The sequence below is a fragment of the Cupressus sempervirens genome, chromosome 5 (genome assembly GCF_028749045.1).
Source record: "Cupressus sempervirens isolate cs-2001-9-10 chromosome 5, ASM2874904v1, whole genome shotgun sequence".
In the NCBI taxonomy this organism is placed as follows: Eukaryota; Viridiplantae; Streptophyta; class Pinopsida; order Cupressales; family Cupressaceae; genus Cupressus; species Cupressus sempervirens.
Window position 1 is genome coordinate 500,895,176 of NC_143122.1, and position 7,078 is coordinate 500,902,253.

The 7,078-nt window shown below is 39.9% G+C and overlaps 1 pseudogene; it reads left to right on the plus strand.

Moving 5' to 3' along the window:
- The first annotated feature begins 287 nt into the window (after positions 1-287).
- Positions 288-3,285, plus strand: LOC149556909 (uncharacterized; annotated as a pseudogene).
- The last annotated feature ends 3,793 nt before the right edge of the window (positions 3,286-7,078 follow it).

A 7,078-nucleotide genomic window follows, 5' to 3' on the forward strand; every position in this document is an offset into this window, starting at 1 on the left:
TGAGCTTCCATTCTTGGTGTCAAAGTAGAGGATTTTTCTGCACAACAAATCCAGGTTCCTTTCCAGTTTTTTTGCTCTCCTTAGTTGTTTTTTTGTGGTATTTGGGAGATATTTTTGTACGTTTGTGGGGGGGTGTCTTTCTTTTCTGTAATTTACTTCAGTTAAGACCCTTCTACTTCCGTCTTCTTCTTTCTCTCAATGGCGGATCCATCTATATCCCGTCTCACACCACACAACTACCACACATGGAAGGCACAAATGACTAGACTTCTAATGTCAAGAGGTCTATGGTCTTGTCTGGATGAGCATCAGCCTAATCTCCAACGACCTTATGAGATTCTATAGCACAGGAACAAGATGGATGAAGCCATGGGGCTTATTGCACTCAACATTTCAGACAGCTTGTTGTTTCACCTGGATGGTTTGACTACTCCACGGGCTTATTGGCTGAGATTTCAGGCTTTGTTTGGACAAGTGAATGAGTTCTGAGCACTTCAATTGGATGCAGAATTAACTTCTTTGTCACCTAGTAACTTTCCCACCATTGAGGACTTTCTAGTAAAGTTCAAATCCCTGCGTGCAGTTTTACAAGGATGTGGGAAGAACAAAACAGATAATGAGTGCATATTTTTGATACTCTCAAAGCTGAAGGGCCAGTATCAGGTCTTTTCTTCTACTTTCTACTCCACCATGGATGCCCTTGGAGATCGTCATCGGATGCCTTCATTTGAGACATTTTGTGACAGGTTGACTAGGGAACAAGCAAAGATCCAGCAGGTGGATGGCTTTGGCTCTTCCAGCCAAGCATTGGTTGCTCAAAATTCTAAGGGAAAATCAAAGAAGAAAGGCAAATCGAAGAAAGGCACATCTGATCCTCCAGCTAATCCTCCAGCAAACCCTCCCAAGGGTAAAGATTCTTCAAAATCGGGTGAGTCTACCTCCAAGATCAAGAAGAAATCTAGTGAGAACTGCAGCTTTTGTGGCAAAGATGGACATTCGGTTTCTCGATGTTGGAAATGATTAGAGGCTTTAGAGGCAGCCATGAAGGAGCATAACATTTCAGCTCCTCACTCTTCATCTCCATCTGCAGGGAAAGGTCATGCTCTTACTGCACGAGCTAAGCCTTCAGTGCCTTTATGGATTCTTGATTCCGGGGCTTCTCACCACTTAACAAACACTCCTAAGTTGCTTACTTCACTAGCTCCTTCGGCCACCACACATATTGCAGTTGGGAACTCTTCACAACTTTTAGTTTTGGGTTCTGGCACTATTGCTCTGGCCGGAGGTTCTCTACAGGATGTACTTTGTGTCCCTGATATTTCGATGAACCTTCTGTCTGTCTATCAGATTTGCCACTCTGGCTCTGGGAAGACAGTCGAGTTCTCACCACATGATGTGGTTATTCGAGACCTGCATGATCCAGAGATGATTGTGGCCACTGGGAGTGTTGACTCTGCATCACGTCTCTACAGATTTGATGGATTTGAGTCTTCTGATGACACAGGTTCATGTTTCATTACACATGCAGATTCAGTAAGCAGACTTTGGCATGAACGTTTTGGGCATGTCAATTACAGATATCTAAAATAGTTGAGCACACAGGCACTTGTTCTTGGGCTTCCCCAGATCTCCTGTCCAGATGGTGTTTGTCAGGGATGTGCACTTGGCAAGCAACATAGGGATTCTTTTCCACATGGATGAGCCACTCGTGCTTTAGCACCTTTGGAGCTGATTCATAGTGATCTCATGTCATTTCCTACTCCTTCTTTTTCAGGTGCTAGATACGTGCTTACATTCATTGATGACTTCTCCAGACGCACATGGGTGTACTTTCTCAAGTACAAGTCTGATGCCTTTGATTCATTTCGTGTGTTCAAGGCATTTGTAGAGAAGCAGTCTGGGCTTTCTATTCGGCGCATACGCACAGATAATGGGGGGGAGTATGTGAACCAGGCTTTTAGAGATTTATGCTCTGAGCATGGTCTTCAGCATCAGCTTTCAGTACCCTACACTCCTCAGCAAAATGGTGTGGCCGAGAGAAAGAACCGAACCCTTCGGGAGATGGCCAATTGTATGATCCAGTCTAGGTCCATGGATTCATGTTTTTGGGTAGAAGCAATCAATTGTGCCAACTACATTCAAAATAGGATGCCTCACAAGGCACTTCGCCATATGACTCCTGAGGAGGCCTAGTCCCGTGTCAAGCCTGATGTGTCATCATTCAGAGTTTTTGGGAGTACAGCATATGCCTTTGTACCTGCTACTTAGAGGAAAGCAATGGAACCAAAAAGCCGACCATTGATTTTTGTTGGCTACTGTGAGGATGTTAAGGCTTACAGGTTATTTGATCCTGATTCCAGAGAGGTCCTTTTTCGCCGGGATGTCCAGTTTGATGAGAGCCCACCTGCAGTTCATCCCTCACTTCCAGCGCCTCCTCCAGCTCCCACTACTCCCCCTTCATCTCCACCTTGTTTCACAGATGATGAGGATGATGATCATGGTGATCCTGATATCCCTCCACCACAGGATCCTTCCCAGATGCCTAAATGGGCTCGAGCTACTGTTGATGCTGCAGGATCTCTAGCTGGTGACCCATCCACATCCTGTCGCACTCGTTCTCACACTGCAGGCTCTAGTCTTCTGAGTCATGCTGTTAGTACTGATCCTCAGACTTTTGCGGAAGCAACAGGACATTCAGAATGGGACAGTGCAATGGAGGAGGAATATTCTTCTTTAATGAAGAACCACACATGGGATCTTTGTTCTCTTCCCAAGGGGAGAAAGCTAGTGCGTTGTAAGTGGATTTATCGCACTAAGTACGCTGCTGATGGTTCCATTGATAAGCATAAGGCTCGTCTTGTTGAGAAGGGTTTTTCGCAAGTCGAGGGTGTTGATTATTCTGAGACATTTGCTCCTGTCGCCAAGATGAATTCTATTCGCCTTGTTTTATCCCTCGCAGCTTCACAGGGATGGTCACTTTATCAGATGGATGTGAAGAGTGCCTTCCTGCACGGTGATATCACAGAGGAGATTTACATGGAGCAACCTCCAGGTTTTGTGCAGGATTCCACCTTGGTTTGCAGGCTTCGACGGTCTTTGTATGGTCTCAAACAAGCCCCTAGGGCTTGGTATGAGAAGATAAACTCATATTTACTATCTACAGGCTTCACCCGTTGCCATTCTGATCCCACGGTGTACATTCAGCGTCTTGGTGATAAGATACTAATTCTTGTTTTGTATGTTGATGATCTTATCCTTACAGGTAGTTTGTCATCCATGCTCTAGAATGTTAAGTGTGCACTAATGGACCAGTTTGAGATGACTGATCTTGGTTTACTGCACTATTTTCTTGGTCTTTAGATTCATCAGTCTCCTACTGGAATTTTTGTGTATCAGCAGAAGTATGCTCTTGACATACTTCGTCGCTTTCACATGCTAGATTGTAAGGCTGCTCCTACACCATTTCAGTTGGGTGTCACTTTGTCTACCTCCTACTCTTCACCTACAGTGGATGCTACTTTGTATCGGTAATTGGTTGGCAGCCTTTTGTACCTGACACACACCCGCCCTGATCTATCTTTTGCGGTTGGCCTAGTCTCTCAGTTTTCTCAGGACCCTCATGCGAGTCATTGGCAAGCTGCCAAGCGTATTCTACACTACATTCAGGGCACCCTTATGTATGGCATTCACTATAGTACGGGGACACCACACATTGTTGGCTACACTGACTCAGATTGGGCCGGTGATGTTGATGATCAAAAGTCCACTTCTGGTTTTGTGTTTTCTCTTGGCACCAGTCCCATCACATGGTCGTGCAAGAAGCAACATGCTCATGCACTTTCATCTACAGAGGCTGAGTACAGGGCCGCAGTTCTTGCTAGTCAGGAGGCTTTATGGCTTCGTCAGTTGATGACTGAATTTGGATTCCCTCCTGATCGCCCTACTATTTTGTGGTGCGATAATCAGAGTGCCATTCACATTTCTCGCAACCCGGTGGAACATCAGCGCACCAAGCACATTGAGTTGCATATGCATTTCATCCGTCAGTTAATTCAGAATGGTGTTATTGCATTGGAGTACATTCCTACTACCGGTCAGGTTGCAGACCTCTTCACTAAGCCTTTTGCATCGCCCCGCTTTCTTCAGCTACGGTCAATGCTTGGGGTTACGGAAGTTGTCCTTGGGGGGATTGGTTGAGGCCTTCCTTCCTTCACTTCATGTTTTTTTTAGCATGTTGTTTTTACCTCTTTTTTGGGGGAGGGTTTTTCCCATGTGGTTTTCTCTCTTTCCTCGCTTACAGAGGTTGCATTCTTCTTGCATTGTACATGGGTACCTAACATGGCCTCGTTGCCGAGACCCATTTTGCATTTCATCTTAGTTTTGTGAGCTTAAGGCATTTCCCTAAGTTGCACTTAAGGGGGGGTGTTAGAGTAAATAATTAATTATTAATTATTTATTCTATTACTTAAGCTTACTTAGGTTAATGCATATTTAGTATTTAATGCATGTAGTGGTTGTTGTTGACAACTCGGGAGTTTTCTCCTTTTTTAGCATATTCCACTTTTTGAGGATATGTGCTGAGTTGTCATTTTTGTCCACTACCTCCTTCCAGCTTGTTCTACAAGCTTCCATGAGGCCTTTTAAACGGTCTCTCTCTCATTGTAAATTATTCCATTCACATAGCAATCTCATTTTCCTATTGTGAAATATTTGCTCTTGCTCTTTTGGTTTCTCTTCAGCAAGCTATTTGCATGTAGGTGATCTTGGCGACTGCGGAGTTGGATTTCATCAACTCCTACAGAATTAGGATTAAATAAATTAATTGTCATGCCCAAATTTTGAACAAGGCACACACATACTATTCAATGAATTTTTTTTGAAAAACTTTAAGAAACCATATCAAATCATTTACAGATTATTGCTACAAATTTCAAATACATTTAATCATATTCAAGGAAATATTTAAAGTGAAATGTATTCACAACTTTAATGTCTCTTCTAGTATTATAATCGTGTATGGATCTTGCAACAAATCAAATTTTACATAAATGAAGATCTACATGCGATCTTTTACAATACAAAAATTTTACAAATATTCATAATAAATCATCTTGAAATCTCCAATAGAAAATAAAATCCTCCAAGATTTTCTTCAACACAAAAATCCATATGAAACTTGTAGAAAACAACATTGAAAATCTATGGAGAGCTCACCTCCCAACCTTGGTCTCTATGAAACCACCCATTGAACTTGGAGAACCAAGACCAACTAGGTAAAAATCAAGTAATAGGCCAACAATAGGACAAATATTATGAAAGAATTAACAATTTGTCATGAAGTTTGGCTAGTCTATATGCGTGAATCCGAGAGCATAAGGTTGTGAAAGGTGTCTGAGCAATATGCCATCAAGAGATGATAGTTGTGATTTAAGTGATTATGGATGCAAATAAAACACACAAAAATGAATCTATGAAAATCCAAATAAATCCTAGTGACAGGAACTGTCACTTCCTAGCGGTAGGAATAGAAATAAAAATAAACATTAATCCATAAAATTAAAAAATAACAATAACATAAATCATCATAGAAATAATAAACTCAACTCTAAATCAACTAATCTAAACATTACTAAACAAATGGAAATATGAACATCTATATTAACAAAATCAAATTCCTAAATAATACATAAAATAAACACACCAAACTTAATTACATAAATCACCAACATTTTGAGTAGTGGGCCCTTCCTCCTTAGTTTCCTAGCAATGAAGAAAAGATTTGTTTTTACAAATTCGTGAAGATGCAGATATAAAATTTATATTTCAGAATGAAGGTTCAGCTTTACAAAAGTTTTTTCTATAGAAAAGATATATCAAAAGTCTGATTTACACTGCTTATATACATGCAACAGATAATAACTTATATAAAATAGGGTATTTGTTTAGACCTTTGGCCAACAAACCATAATACCCATGTAGACCTTTATTTGTTGGCTGTAGAATATAGAAAATGTTGTTACAACAAGAAAAATGATAGTTCATATATTCTAGAGATTTGTTAAATAGTATTGAAGGTATTTGTAGTGCCTCTTCCATTTGACTTCTATAAGTCATCCTAAAGGATGCAACCTTGTTGATCTATTGTTGTGATGGATCATGATTGTGACCATGAGTGGTCTACACCATTGAGGTGTTTGGATTTATGTTTTTGTATCAGTTGCTTCAATTATGCTTTGACTGATTTATGGTTCACTAAGGTTTGTGCTAGTGGTTACCAGGATCGATGTGGTAACATGAGGTTGTTCCATGATTACCTTGAGATGTGTGCAGAGATTGCAATATGTACTATTACCATGCTACACTAGACTAGGTTCCTGTAGCAGTGGTTAGTCATGTTTATGACTGTGTTTGCTTATGTGTTTTAAGTGCCTTTTTAATATTGTTTAAACAACCATTATTAAATGCTTAAGTAATTAGAAATGGATTTTCCATATTGGATTATTTGGTTATGTGTTGCCGATATTTACCTTGTTATATTTTGATCAGAGAGATATTTGTTACTCATGTTATGTTTACATTTGAGATGACCCAAGGGTCAGATGTTATACCTAGATTTCAGTATCATAGATGTTAGACTACTATGTTGTTTAGTTAATCATATTGCATGATGATGCCATTTTGAGATGATAGTGTGTTTTATGATGATATCTAGTTCCTGGTATTTGGACATATCTCTGATTATGTTATGTGATGGATTTAATGCTATGGTTATTTACTTCATTCCTGCGTTGTTACGCTTTATGCAAACATGAGTGATGTAAATAGATTATTTTTAATATAATTAAATAAATGGTTAAATTAGGTGATTTAATGCATTTATTGCTTTGGCTATATTATTATATGCAATTGCACTTGATTGTGTTGTTTAGTGTGCAGGATTTATATCCCTGGTAGGGGCACATGGAGTTAGTGATTCAGCTATTCATATTTCACCAATGTCATCCTTGTATGGTTGATGTATCCTTAATTGAATGTTTAAATTAAACCTTTCATTGATTATTAAATCTGAACTCATTTG